Source organism: Gymnoscopelus braueri (genome assembly GCF_963280865.1).
Source record: "Gymnoscopelus braueri genome assembly, chromosome: 19".
Lineage (NCBI taxonomy): Eukaryota > Metazoa > Chordata > Actinopteri > Myctophiformes > Myctophidae > Gymnoscopelus > Gymnoscopelus braueri.
The window spans coordinates 1548879-1563546 of NC_137621.1; positions in this window are offsets into that span (position 1 = coordinate 1548879).

A 14668-nucleotide genomic window follows, 5' to 3' on the forward strand; every position below is an offset into this window, starting at 1 on the left:
ATGAAATGCTGTTTTACATGATTGCTTCAGTTGTCACCGTCCAACATGTCACCGTCCAACATGTCACCGTCCAACATGTCACCGTCCAACGCACCTGCATCTGAACCAAGTGGACTTGGTGCCAATATTTCCTTTTGTTTCGTGGTTTTCAAGTATCTTTTGACACAGAATCAAATGTGTTACAAACCAACAGGTTGAGAGGCACACCGGACCGAGGTGTGGAAGGGCAACCCTGCCCTCTAGTGGATCAATCCAGTTTGTACATGCACATGTTAACCCATTATTAGAACAGTCCCGTGTGTGTGTGTGTGTGTGTGTGTGTGTGTGTGTGTGTGTGTGTGTGTGTGTGTGTGTGTGTGTGTGTGTGTGTGTGTGTGTGTGTGTGTGTGTGTGTGTGTGTGTGTGTGTGTGTGTGTGTGTGTGTGTGTGTGTGTGTGTGTGTGTGTGTGTGGGGCTTGTTTTCAAGGCTTGTTTTAATGATAAATGCTCGTTTGTATTGGATGAAAAAAAAAGTGATATGTCACCAGGCGAATAATTGAATATTCGACTACTTTTAGGTGGAATAAGTTTGTGACATAAATGTGTGAAATAATGTATTTCCTGTCCAGGTATGATGAGTATTGAAAGAAAAAGATACACAAGAAACATAACATACTTGGTGATAACAGGGGAATATATTAAATACATTAAAATATGGTTGAATATTTAACACCTAAATGTAATGTACAGGAAAAAAAATGTTGTTTCATGTAAGATGATTAGGGCCATTATGATTCATTTTCTGTTGACATGGTTCACGCATAGGGTGCATCCACACATGTACGTCATGTTGATGCTCGGAAGTCTGAAGTCCCATCCACTCCCATGTTAAGTTAAAAAACGAAAGTTCTGTCCCAACGTCCGTCTGAAAAGCGTATCGTCGCCTTGCTAAACTAATGGCCTGTGTCATTTTTTAAAGTTTTTCAGGAAAAATAAAAAACTGATCCAAAACAAAACTATATGATATTTCTGAATCATTTCACCCAAAATGTTTATAACAAATTATGACTATTTAAATAGAAATAACACTGTCTTGTCAGTTATGTAACATAAGAGATTTAAATAGGTTTAAATCTGACTTAGGCCAAACAAAAAAATCACAAAAAATTGCAAAATGGCCTAAATCAGTAAATAATTTGGCTTAAGTCACAAAACCATGTGACTTAAGCCAAAAAAAAGGCCTATTCTTTGGCCTAAGTCACAAAAAGGGGAGTGAACAGCATGATCCTTTTCAATTAGGATATGGGCGATTTTACCAGAGGTGGCCAGTGTCATGAGGAGCTGACTGATCAAAAAATTACTTAGGCCATTAGTTTAGCCAGGTGACGATATCCGGGTTCCGGTTTTCATTGACTAACGGCCAAAAATGGCCGGAACCGGAACAAGGGCTTGCGACCCTAGCGTCAACTTGACGTACATGTGTGGATGCACCCATAGGGGGAGATGTGGGGCAAAAGCAGCAAAAGTTCCACAGGAAGTGATGTATCAGGAACAGCTATAAAAGTACAGGAAGTGAGGCGGCTAGGGTTCCATTTTAGGTTTTGAAAAAGATGTTTGTTTGGTGTTTGAGAAGGAGACTCTTGTAATTCTGTACTAAACCAAAATCAGGAATTGATAAACCAGTGAGTAGTGTGGCAGGAGAACTTATGGATCTGGAAGGAGAGAAGTTTGGTGGAGGAACATTTCTGAGGGTTTATCTCTGAAGCCAATCAGAGCTTTTGGACAAAGGAACCCATGTGGCCTCCTGACTTGAAGGTTGGGTGAGGATTATATTTTTCCTTTTTATGCAATGCATTGCCTTTGTTTTGGCTGACTTTGCGGATTATTGGATTCTCGGAAAACAGAAGATCTACAATACTTTTGGATTACTTTTGGGCAGTGGTGGAAAGAAACTAAGTACATTTACTTAAGTACTGTACTTAAGTAAAATTGAGGTATTTGTGCTTTACTTATGTATTTCCAATTTCCAATACTTTTACTTCTACTCCACTACATCGCAGAGGCAAATATTGTACTTTTACTCCACTACAATTATTTGAAAACTTACTTTTCAGATATAAATTATAATATTATGAAACATACTGTACATTAACCATTTTAACCCTATTTTATACCTAGGCTATATTTTAAAACGGACGATCTACAAGCTCACAACGCGTTGCATCGCGACACATTGTGAGCTTGTAGATCTGCTATTTTCATATATTTGGTACTTTAAGTACATTTTGATGCCAATACTTTTGTACTTTTACTCAAGTAAATTTTGAATTCTGGACTTTTAAGTATTTCTATATTGCAGTATTGATACTTTTACTTAAGTAAATAATTTGAGTACTTTTTCCACCACTGCTTTTTGGAAACCTAACTCTTTGGAGACGTTTAAAAGAACTTTGCGTTGCGGGACTAAAGATCAGAGTTGGATCATTCTTCATTTGTATTTTGAAGTGTACTGATGGTTTAATTGAATTGAATTATTATTTTTGTTTGATTAATATTGGGCCAGATACAATTCTGCATTTATTTTCAAAAGCAAAGACCTTTTATTTCTTTAATATAACTCAGACATACAATTTTATGGTTCTGATTGTTATAAGTTCAACGCTAAAAATCACTATTCGTGAATGCCTTACTACACACTAGTCCTGTCCCCGACTAAGGATTTCTATAGTCGAATCTGATTGGCCAAATATTGCCTATAGTCGACTAATAGTCGACTAATGCAACACAAAAATGTATATATATATATATATATATTTTTTTTTTTTTTTTAAACAACTGAGCTTGACAGTGGAATCAGTCTGATTCCACTGCCAATCTCTCAGTCGAATCATGCTAAAAAGATGTTACGCAATAGAGGAACATTCCATTTGGGCTGTAGGGGTGCTTAATGTCTGATTTAACATTTACTTGCTTGGTTTCTCCCAATAAATCATGATGTATATCCTATTTTTGGCAAACTTATTAGTTCATTAATTAATTAAAACAATTTGGCCAATCTCTCAGTCAAATAATAATCAGTAATAATTTGACTAAGAGATTGGCAGTCGATACAGACTCCCCTTGACTGATGAGTGGACTATTTGAATAATGGAGGTCAGGTCTACTACACACACAGTTAGATTGAATAATGGAGGTCAGGCCTACTACATACACAGTTAGATTGAATAATGGAGGTCAGGTCTACTACACACACAGTTAGATTGAATAATGGAGGTCAGGCCTACTACACACACACACACACACACACACACACACACACACACACACACACACACACACACACACACACACAGTTAGATTGAATAATGGAGGTCAGGTCTACTACACACACAGTTAGATTGAATAATGGAGGTCAGGCCTACTACACACACACACACACACACACACACACACACACACACACACACACACACACACAGTTAGATTGAATAATGGAGGTCAGGCCTACTACACACACACACACACACACACACACACACACACACACACACACACACACACACACACACACACACACAGTTAGATTGAATAATGGAGGTCAGGCCTACTACACACACACACACACACACACACACACACACACACACACACACACACACACACACACACACACACACACACACACACACACACACACACACACACACACACACACACACACACACAGTTAGATTGAATAATGGAGGTCAGGCCTACTACACACACAGTTAGATTGAATAATAGAGGTCAGGCCTACTACACACACAGTTAGATTGAATAATGGAGGTCAGGCCTACTACACACACACACACACACACACACACACACACACACACACACACACACACACACACACACACACACACACACACACACAGTTAGATTGAATAATGGAGGTCAGGTCTACTACACACACAGTTAGATTGAATAATGGAGGTCAAGCCTACTACACACACAGTTAGATTGAATAATGGAGGTCAGGTCTACTACACACACAGTTAAGCCGTTTTTCCATTACAGCTTAAGCACGACACTGTCCCGCATAGACCAGACCAGTACCGCACCGCTTCAAAATATCTTGTTTCCATTTGCACAAAAGTCCCCCTCGCAGTACCCCCTCCCCTTCGGTTTCTCGTGCTTTAGCCACGCCCACGAAATTGTCGTGAGTCGTGAGGTCATATCCAAGCGTCATAGGAGCAGCGACCAGCCGACCACAACAACACTCAACTACAAGCATGGATGAACTCGAAGGAATGCTGTTTGCGATTCTCCTTTTTTGGTTCTATTTCAAACAACAACAAAACCTTAGGCGGATGCAGAATGAAGAAAACGAGCAGACTATTTGGAGAGCAATTCTTCTTTTGGAGGCTATTCTTCAATGGTATTTCTAGAAAAACAGCTGGTCTTAGCAGCTTCTTATTATTCAGCATCTACACAGTTCCAGAATAATATAGTGAATGTTAGTACATTACACATTGTCAGGGGAAAGTATAAGCATGATACAAGAACAATTTGATGCTGGCCCTAATTTCTTGGTTCAACATTTTAATCCATTAAGACCTGAGGGTGATTTTGAAAATCTTCGGAATCCCCAGAAGCAAAGATTGAGTTTAAAATGTTCTACTTAAAAATACACATTTCAAAGATTAGGACACACTTTCAGGATTATCCCAACATATAGCAGATCTATAGCTCCATACAGGTGGAGTCCTGTGGCATTGATAACGTGGATGCCAGGTGACTAAAATTACTTACCTTAAGTTACTTTGACTATATTAATTACGAAACATTTAACCACTTCAGCCATTTGAAAATAGCAGATCTACAAGCTCAGTGGCACAAAGTGACGCGCTATGAGCTTGTAGATCTGCTATTTTGACATGACACCTTGTGAAACGGGACTTTCTACTTTTGGTTCTTTAAGAACATTGATACCAATACCTTTTGTACTTACTCAAGTAAATTTTGAATGCAGGACTTTTACTTGTTCAAACAGTATTTCTGCAGTGCAGTATTGATACTTTTACCATGACAATAGTGGTGCAGGAAGTCTGACTTGTTAATAGTAAAAGTACATGGCCTGTAGTCACATGATTATAAATAACAAAAAAAACATGTGGTTATATTTGCCTGTAAACCCAGAGTGTAAAAATGGAACCAAATGGATGTTGATACAAAAAAGGTTTATTCACAACAAAGTCACAGCAAAACCAGTGCATGCAAACAAAGAGGTGCAAAAGTAAGTAAATTACAGAATAAATTAAATTACAAATATACATAATTTGGGGGTCCACGAGAGGAAAAAGTTGGAGGTTTTAGAAGGCATTTGTAGAATCGGCTTCAGGTGTAATGGTCTTTCTTTTTTCCCACTTCATTAGGCAGCAGACTGCAGCAGTTTAAGATAAGCCTATAGTGTTCCCCCAAGGCACCACTTGATCATACGATGAATCTAGATGCCAATACACCATTTATCATTATGTAACAATTAAAATGGCATTAAAACTTAGTATTTGCATAATGTCCTATAAAGTCCATTGCCATTCTCCTCTCTCTCCCCCACATCTCCATCCTTGCTTCTCAGATTTACTGTTCAGGGCAACAAGTGGCACAGTGTATTGCAAGTGGCTCCTGCAACAATACAGCTTCACTAGCTATTACATTGATTTACTCTGGAGCATTTTCAGGCCCGAGGATGTGAATAACAGCACGTTGGTTTCAAACCTCTTTCACCACGTGTTGTAAATTCACTATAATGCTCACAAATTCAGACAAAAATGGGCTTTGGGCCGCTCAAAGTTTTGTCTCTGCCGGGCGATGGCGGACAATGGAGGGAAGCAGACGCTCTTTAGAAGGAGGAGAGGAGGCAAAGTTCAGAGAACTTGTTTTTAACCTGTAGCAATTTTAATCTAGGGAAATGGCAAGATCACGGCGGCTACTTATGGCCTGCACAAGCAGACCAAGCGTGGTCAGGAAACCTGCCTGGAACGAGTCATTGGATGCTATCTCCAGCCTCCTCAAGGCAAGGTGTTCATCTACCCTCTGCTCATCCCCTGCCCTCTGCTGTTTAAGTACGGCCTGCCGGTCCTCGTAGCGTGCATCGTCCAATGCATTCCTCTCCATATCGAACGTCTGCTTCTCCCTGTGGATCTCCCTGTACACGGTCATGACATCGTTCACCCGTGGTTTTCTCCTCCTGCCTGGACAATAACAAAACAAAAATGATGATTAACCACTGTAAAGCCTCTACTCTGTGAGCTTGTAGATCGGTTACTTTGGCCAAAATGTCCACCAGGGACATCTGGGTACATGTGTTTCATTGCCAAGACCCCAGAAGTAGACCCCCCCCATCTACACTCGCTGTAATTCCCCTCAAGCATACATTCTGTAAGGTTTACTGTAGATCGGCTATTTTCAAATGGCAGAATATATATAGGGCTGAAGTGGTAACTGTATGTTTTGTAATAATAATAATAATAATAATAATATCTGCAAATAATTTGCTAAGTAACTAAAATACAGACACTGCACTCTCATGTGCAGGTACACAAGATGCAACATTACAGAACAGTGAACCTTAAATGTATTAATGTGCATGCACATACATTATTGGTCTGATTAAAAACAACATTAAACGTACCATTATATGTACCACGCGGAGATGATGTCCTTGGATCCGATGCTGAATCCTGGACTGTCTGTCCCCGTTCTGGGGTCTGTGCTCCCAATGGCTCTTCAGGTTGTATTTCGGTCAGGTTTAGCGTGCAGTACTGGGTCATGGACTCATCATTATCGTCGAAGGTGGACGGTGAATCATCCGTGCCGTTTGCAATACCTTGAAAGAGTATAGAATTCATTGTAAACAATCAATAAAACGACTGCAACACAACTAGCCCACTAGCTTAATGTTGCTAGCTAGCATTACGCAGTAATGTTATGGGAACTTTAACAGCCAGTCAACTAAAGAAAACAGATGTCTGCTATTTGTAGTTGAGCTTTCAAGCTACAATGACCGTAAAAAAATAAACTTACCGGAAGATTCGGCCAACGGTGTCGGAGTTATTAACGCTGATTCCAGGCAAGCCTCCCTCCCGGCGCTCCCTGGTCTGTGGCCGTATATCGAATCCATTTCTTCGTACCACTTTGGAGTCTTTCGGTCTGCACCACTGGTGTTATTGTGGCACTTGGCTGCCCGATAATCTATTTTCATTTTTTTAAATTTGTCCTTCATTTGCTTAACAGTTTTTACGTAACCCCATCTGGCCATGTCGGCCTGCATGCCCTGAAAGATCTTTTCGTTCCGCGTCGCTCCGTCCAACTCTCTTTGGATGCTCTCCTCACTTAACAAAGTCAGAAAGGCCTTTACCTCAGCGTTAGTCCAATATGATCCAGATTTACGGGCTGCCATCTATAAGCGAGATTGTAGCTTAGCTTAGCTATTTTCTAAACACGTGAACGCTGAGACTAGAGAAACTGGCAGCAGCTGAGCAAACAATTTATCCTGGCGCACAGTTGTGACGATTTCCTCTGACCAATCGGTAGCAAGCAGCCTTATACGTCACTGCTAGAGCCCAGCTTAGCCCAGCTCAGACCTACCCAGTAGTGGGTACTTTTTAAGCACCAGTTTAGTACCCCTTACACACCACTCTAACCACTTAATTGTAGTGGAAACCGTTGCTGTGGTGGTCGGTGTGGGGTGGGCCTAGGTAAGTAAGCTGTAATGGAAAAGGGGCTTTAGATTGAATAATGGAGGTCAGGTCTACTACACACACACACACACACACACACACACACACACACACACACACACACACACACACACACACACACACACACACACACACACACAGTTAGATTGAATAATGGAGGTCAAGCCTACTACACACACACACACACACACACACACACACACACACACACACACACACACAGTTAGATTGAATAATGGAGGTCAGGTCTACTACACACACACACACACACACACACACACACACACACACACACACACACACACACACACACACACACACACACACACACACACACACACACACACACACACACACAGTTAGATTGAATAATGGAGGTCAGGTCTACTACACACACACACACACACACACACACACACACACACACACACACACACACACACACACACACACACACACACACACACACACACACACACACACACACACACACACACACACACACACAGTTAGATTGATTTGTGGACTATTTGAATAATGGAGGTCAGGTCTACAACACACACAGTTAGATTAGTTATCTCCAAGTTATCTCACAGTTAGATTAGTTATCTCCAAGATTTTAGAGAAAATTGTTGTTAACCAACTTTTAACAGTTTTAAATTCTCACAACATTTTAGATAAGTTTCATTCTGGTTTTAGACAAATGCATTCCACTGAGACAGCTCTTCTTAAATTGACCAATGACCTTTTAATGTCATCTGATGTTGGAAAATGTTCTATCCTGGTGCTACTTGACATGAGGGCTGCTTTTGATACAATTGATCACAATGTTTTAATAGATAGGCTCAGGGATCAGATAGGGGTCACAGGGACCGCCCTTGACTGGTTTGCCTCCTACCTGACAGGTAGACGGTTCTCAGTTGCTGTGGGCCCACATGTGTCAGACTCTGTTCCCCTTTCCTGTGGTGTCCCCCAGGGCTCAGTCCTTGGACCAACCTTATTTGCACTTTATATGCTACCACTAGGACACATTATCAGTACTTTCAAAGGCATGTCCTACCATTTTTATGCAGATGATATCCAATTGTACTATTCTTTTAATACAAAGAGCCCTGCTGATTTTAATTTTAACATTTTATTAGAGTGCATGTCTGCCATTAAGACCTGGATGTCAAACAATTTCCTCCAGCTAAACGAAGCAAAGACTGAGCTGCTTATTGTTGCTCCTGACAGCATCGTTCCCAAGGTGGTTGATGCTCTTGGTTCCCTCAGAGACAAAGTGCGCCCCAACCTCAGAAACCTCGGGGTTATTTTCGATCAGTCTATGCATCTAGACACTCACGTCAAATCAGTTACCCGGACATGTTTCATCCACCTTAGGAACATAGCAAAACTCAGGTCAATTGTCTCCCTCCCAGAACTTGAAATGATTATACACGCATTGGTCTCCTCATGGTTGGATTATTGCAACTCACTCTTCACCTGCCTCAATAAATCAAACATAAACCGCCTCCAGCAAATCCAGAATGCTGCTGCCAGACTGTTGACCAGGTCCAGCAGAAGGTGCCACATCACCCCAGTCCTGGCCTCATTACACTGGCTTCCTGTACACTTTAGGGTCCATTTCAAGGTCCTGGTGCTCACCTACAGAGCTTTGCATGGTCAGGCCCCGAAATACTTAACCGACCTGGTCCCACGTTATGTGCCAGGGAGGGCCCTTAGGTCTGCTGAAGAGGGTCTGTTGATAGTTCCCAACACAAATCTGATTACAAAAGGTGACAGAGCCTTTCGGGCTGTAGCTGCCAGGCTGTGGAATGCTCTTCCACTTGCCTTGAGAACTGCACTTTCTGTTGACATTTTTAAAAGCAATCTTAAAACTCTATTATTTGAACAAGCTTTTACAAATGTTATTTGATTGTATGTCCACGTTGTATCATTATTTGCTGATTGAGATTATTGTACAGGCTTTTTACTGTTCTACTTATTTTTATTACCTTGTTTTGTTTTTAATCTCTGTGTATGTGAAGCACTTTGTGAGCCATCTCTGTGAGAAGCGCTATATAAATAAAATGTATTTACTTACTTACTTACTTCACCTTACACAGTGGCAGTTTAGTAGAGCTCTTAGCCTGTTCACCTTACACAGTGGCAGTTTAGTAGAGCTCTTAGCCTGTTCACCTTACACAGTGGCAGTTTAGTAGAGCTCTTAGCCTGTTCACCTTACACAGTGGCAGTTTAGTAGAGCCCTTAGCCTGTTCACCTTACACAGTGGCAGTTTAGTAGAGCTCTTAGCCTGTTCACCTTACACAGTGGCAGTTTAGTAGAGCTCTTAGCCTGTTCACCTTACACAGTGACAGTTTAGTAGAGCGCTTAGTCTGTTCACCTTACACAGTGGCAGTTTAGTAGAGCTCTTAACCTGTTCACCTTACACAGTGGCAGTTTAGTAGAGCTCTTAGCCTGTTCACCTTACACAGTGGCAGTTTAGTAGAGCTCTTAACCTGTTCACCTTACACAGTGGCAGTTTAGTAGAGCTCTTAGCCTGTTCACCTTACACAGTGGCAGTTTAGTAGAGCTCTTAACCTGTTCACCTTACACAGTGGCAGTTTAGTAGAGCTCTTAACCTGTTCACCTTACACAGTGGCAGTTTAGTAGAGCTCCTAGCCTGTTCACCTTACACAGTGGCAGCGCACACATTCTTTGTGAATTTATTTCTGACCCTGCTTCTCCTCTCCTCTCCAGTTTCCCAGGAGTTGGAGCAGCCAGCGGAGCCCACACCCCTCTTCCCCCCGTTGTTGTTGAGCTTATTGTTAATAAACTCGCCCGGGTGGGCTTTAATCCTCCATTTTGCCTCCTCCTTGCTGTGCACATGGGTCACGCACACCATCCCTAATCCCACCTTCACTTAATGCGGCTCACAGGAATACTGATGTATTATTGATTTCAGCTGTTACAATTCCAAACATGCAAACATGACCCGCTTTAATTACTTCAGTCTATATTAGTAGCTTAATGACCAGTATTTCAATTCTATTGTCTTTTTTATGTCCAATGTATTTGTATTTAAGTTCATAAAGTTAACATAAGTATAACTAAAGGCATTTGAAATTAAATAAAAACAAATCTATACAAATACTGTGCGGTGGGAGGAAAAACAAGTTGAGAGAGAAAAAAAAAGGCTCCTCCACGTTTCAATCAGTGGTGGAAAGATTCCCTCAGTGGTGGAAAGATTCCCTCAGTGGTGGAAGACAAGTACATTTTTAATTCTGGACGTTTACTTGTAACAGAGTATTTTATATTGCAGTATTTGTTTTATTTATATTGCAGTTGGTGGGGGTGGTGGTGGTACCCGTAGCCCTGGTGCTGCCCCTCCAGTCACCGACCGCTGCTTCCCGCCGACGACACACTACTGCTGGACGTGGTGCTGCCCGAAAATAGCAGATCTTTCAGAGCGCATTTTGGGGGTGAACTACGGCCTGGGACTGTAGACATCTGCCCTCTGCGATTTGGGTCTGGCCCCGCCCCATTGTGGGGTGGCCCAGTATTCAAATAGGGGAGACTGTAACTGATAGTTGGTTGTAGGTCGAGCCAATGGACCCTTCGCTAAACTCCACCCCAAAAGCGACTGTCCAATGCCAGCTTAGCAACCGTTGTTAGCCTGGCATTGATCTGGCAAGCTTTCGTCACCTGCCATAGCTGTCAATGTTATATCGTCCGCACACACACAATCATTTCCAACATAATGGCAAGAATAGGAATACCACGATAACGTAATGGTGACTATGAACCACGTACCCAAACCCGTTGGAGGCTGCTTTTCCCAAGCTGAATTCTGCACTTAAACTGCAAGGCTTCATGGCTGTGTTGTTGAACACATACTAACGTCGGGAAAGTTACACGTCTCACTCGCCCAGGTGGTGTCAATAATAGGCTACTAATCACCGTAATCGTAACAAAATTCAGAATCACAGCGCTGCCTGTTTCGGATTCCGCACGTTAAAGTATATTAATTCATTTGTTCGTCTATTTATTAACTGCTACTGCAGTCCCTGCGGTACATGAAAACTCCTGTTACAGTCAAGGATCACCTTCAACCTGGTGTTTGCACTTTCTCCATTTACGGTTCCGTACATCTATATAAACATTCAGATTTTAAATATAAAGTGCTTACCACATGGCCACGGATGTTACAATTATGCACGGGACTCTCAAAAGTATCCGTATATTCTGTATTGTTCAATGAAAAGCATTTTAATCCGATCAGTGGCCATTTTTCATAATGTATTCGAGTGCAATACACCTACCAACCAATAGGGTCACTCAGTTGAAAGCATAAGGAGAAAATGGCCACCGATCAGATTAAAATGCTTTTTATTGAACAATACGGATGATACAGGTACTTCTGAGAGCCCGTATATACATGTAACATCCGTGGCCATGGGATAAGCACTTTATATTTGAAATATGAACGTTTATGTAGATGTACGAGTCATAAATGGAGAAAGTGCAAACACCAGGTTGAAGTTCATCCATGACGTGACAGTCGACCGTCGTGTATCCATGGCTATTACTCCCCCTAACATTTCCCATGTTTTTAGTTTATTGAAATAATGTCATGCACATTTGTCCAGTGCATAGCCTATACTGCAGGCCTTGTTGACTAGATTTAGAAGAGATTTTGAAGCTCTTGCTCCTGAAATGATCGATTATTTTTAAGGGGAAAAGCCATCATTTAACATGCAAGTCAATGGGGGAGAAGCAGAGATTGCCAGGCGCTGCCAGGCCTGGGTGTGACTAATTTCACACCACCAGTCACAGAGTGGAGTGGGTGGGGCTTAGCGAAGGGTCCATTGCGTCCAGAGCCATTCTTTTGATCCCGCCTCTTGGAAAAAAAAACTCCTCATAGAAGCACCAGACTCATATCCACACAGTGATGTAGTCTGGCCACCAGACTCATATCCACACAGTGATGTAGTCTGGCCACCAGACTCATATCCACACAGTGATGTAGTCTGGCCACGCGAGGCTAGGTGAACTATCCCTTTAACCCTTTAAGACCGGGAACGCATCTGTGTAACCACTTTAACCATTATTTTTTACTTTAGCTATTCAAAAATAGCAGATCTACAAGCTCATAGCACGACATATACATAGCCGAGTGCCGCGCTAAGAGCTTGTAGATCTGCTATTTTCCTTTTTTAAATCATGAACATTTGCGCTACTTTGAGCCACGCAAATATATAAATATAAAATAACTAGGTGGAGAATACCTGGTGGTGTAGCAATAAAATATAAATATAAAATAACTAGGGGGAGAATACCTGGTGGTGTAGAAATAAAATATAAATATAAAATAACTAGGGGGAGAATACCTGGTGGTGTAGCAATAATGTGGAACTCTAAATATGACAAAGCTGTGAAAGTGGTTGATTGGGCCATAGCGATAGAAATAACCTGTGATGGCAAGTCATTTATACTTATGAATGTCTACGTGCCGTATGAGTCAGTACATTCTGAAGATGTATTTCTGAATAGACATAGCATTTATACAGTCCTTCATTCAGGTCTCTACGTGTGTGTTTGCTATTGGTGATTTTAATGCTGATATATCAGATAACATGTTTTCTAAGCACCTGTCCCAGTTTTGTAAAGATTCAAATGTAACCCTTTCGATTAAATCTATGTTGCCTGACAATACTTTTACTTTTATGCATGGCACACAACGTCATGGCTTGACCATCGTTTAAGCACAGCTGATGCTCATGCCTGTATAGACAACATAGAGGTGTGTTATGGGCTGGCCATTTCAGATCATATGTCTATGGTAATGAATATTAATATTGTCAATCTCCCCACCTCTATCAACATTGATCCTGGTATTAACTCAGGGAGGATAGACTGGTCAAAATTAACCAGTGAGGATATTGACTGTTACACTGCTACTACTGATAACCTGCTTGATAACATTGACCTGCCTAAGGAGGCACTGTACTGTGATAATCTGAACTGTGAAAACCTGCAGCATGGCATCCAACTCTGTGTCATGTATGATAACATTGTGGAGGCTCTCATTGCCTCTGGTAGGCAGCTCTGTAAAAAAGGGAGAAAAAAAGGTGCACAACATTAAGCCTGGTTGGCATACTTTTGTGGCTGAGCATCATGTGGCGGCCAGGGCAGCATTCAAACGCTGGAATGACTCCGGTAGGCCCAGACAAGGTTCAGTGTGTGAGGAGAATGACTCCGGTAGGCCCAGACAAGGTTCAGTGTTTGAGGAGAATGACTCCGGTAGGCCCAGACAAGGTTCAGTGTGTGAGGAGAATGACTCCGGTAGGCCCAGACAAGGTTCAGTGTTTGAGGAGAATGACTCCGGTAGGCCCAGACAAGGTTCAGTGTTTGAGGAGAATGACTCCGGTAGGCCCAGACAAGGTTCAGTGTTTGAGGAGAATGACTCCGGTAGGCCCAGACAAGGTTCAGTGTTTGAGGAGAAGAAACTCACCAATGCAAAATTTAAATGTGCTGTTCGATCTGTATAAAGACAGGAGAACACTCTGAGAGCAGACTCTCTTGCTAGTAAAGACCCATAGATATAGAAACCTAGATACCTCATTGGCCTCTGCAGTTCGTTGGAGCGACCTGTTTGGTATGGTGGCCGCCATACGTGCTGTGATTGGCCAGTGACACTGGCCAATCACAGCGCGTCTTTTCCAGGACTTGTCAGAATCTAGTTGTCCCGCCCCCACCTGCCTCTCATTGGCCTACTGAACGCCCCCTTCTGTGACGCACGCGGAAATTTCCAGCTGTCCCCCAGGAACAAAATCTTCCTTGCCCAGGAAGCGGAAGCGCGCCCGCCGTGCCGACGCTTCAGAGCCAGAGGAGGCGTCTACCTTTATATGTCTATGGTAAAGACCTGTATGATTTTTGGAAAGAGGTCAAAGTAATGAACAACA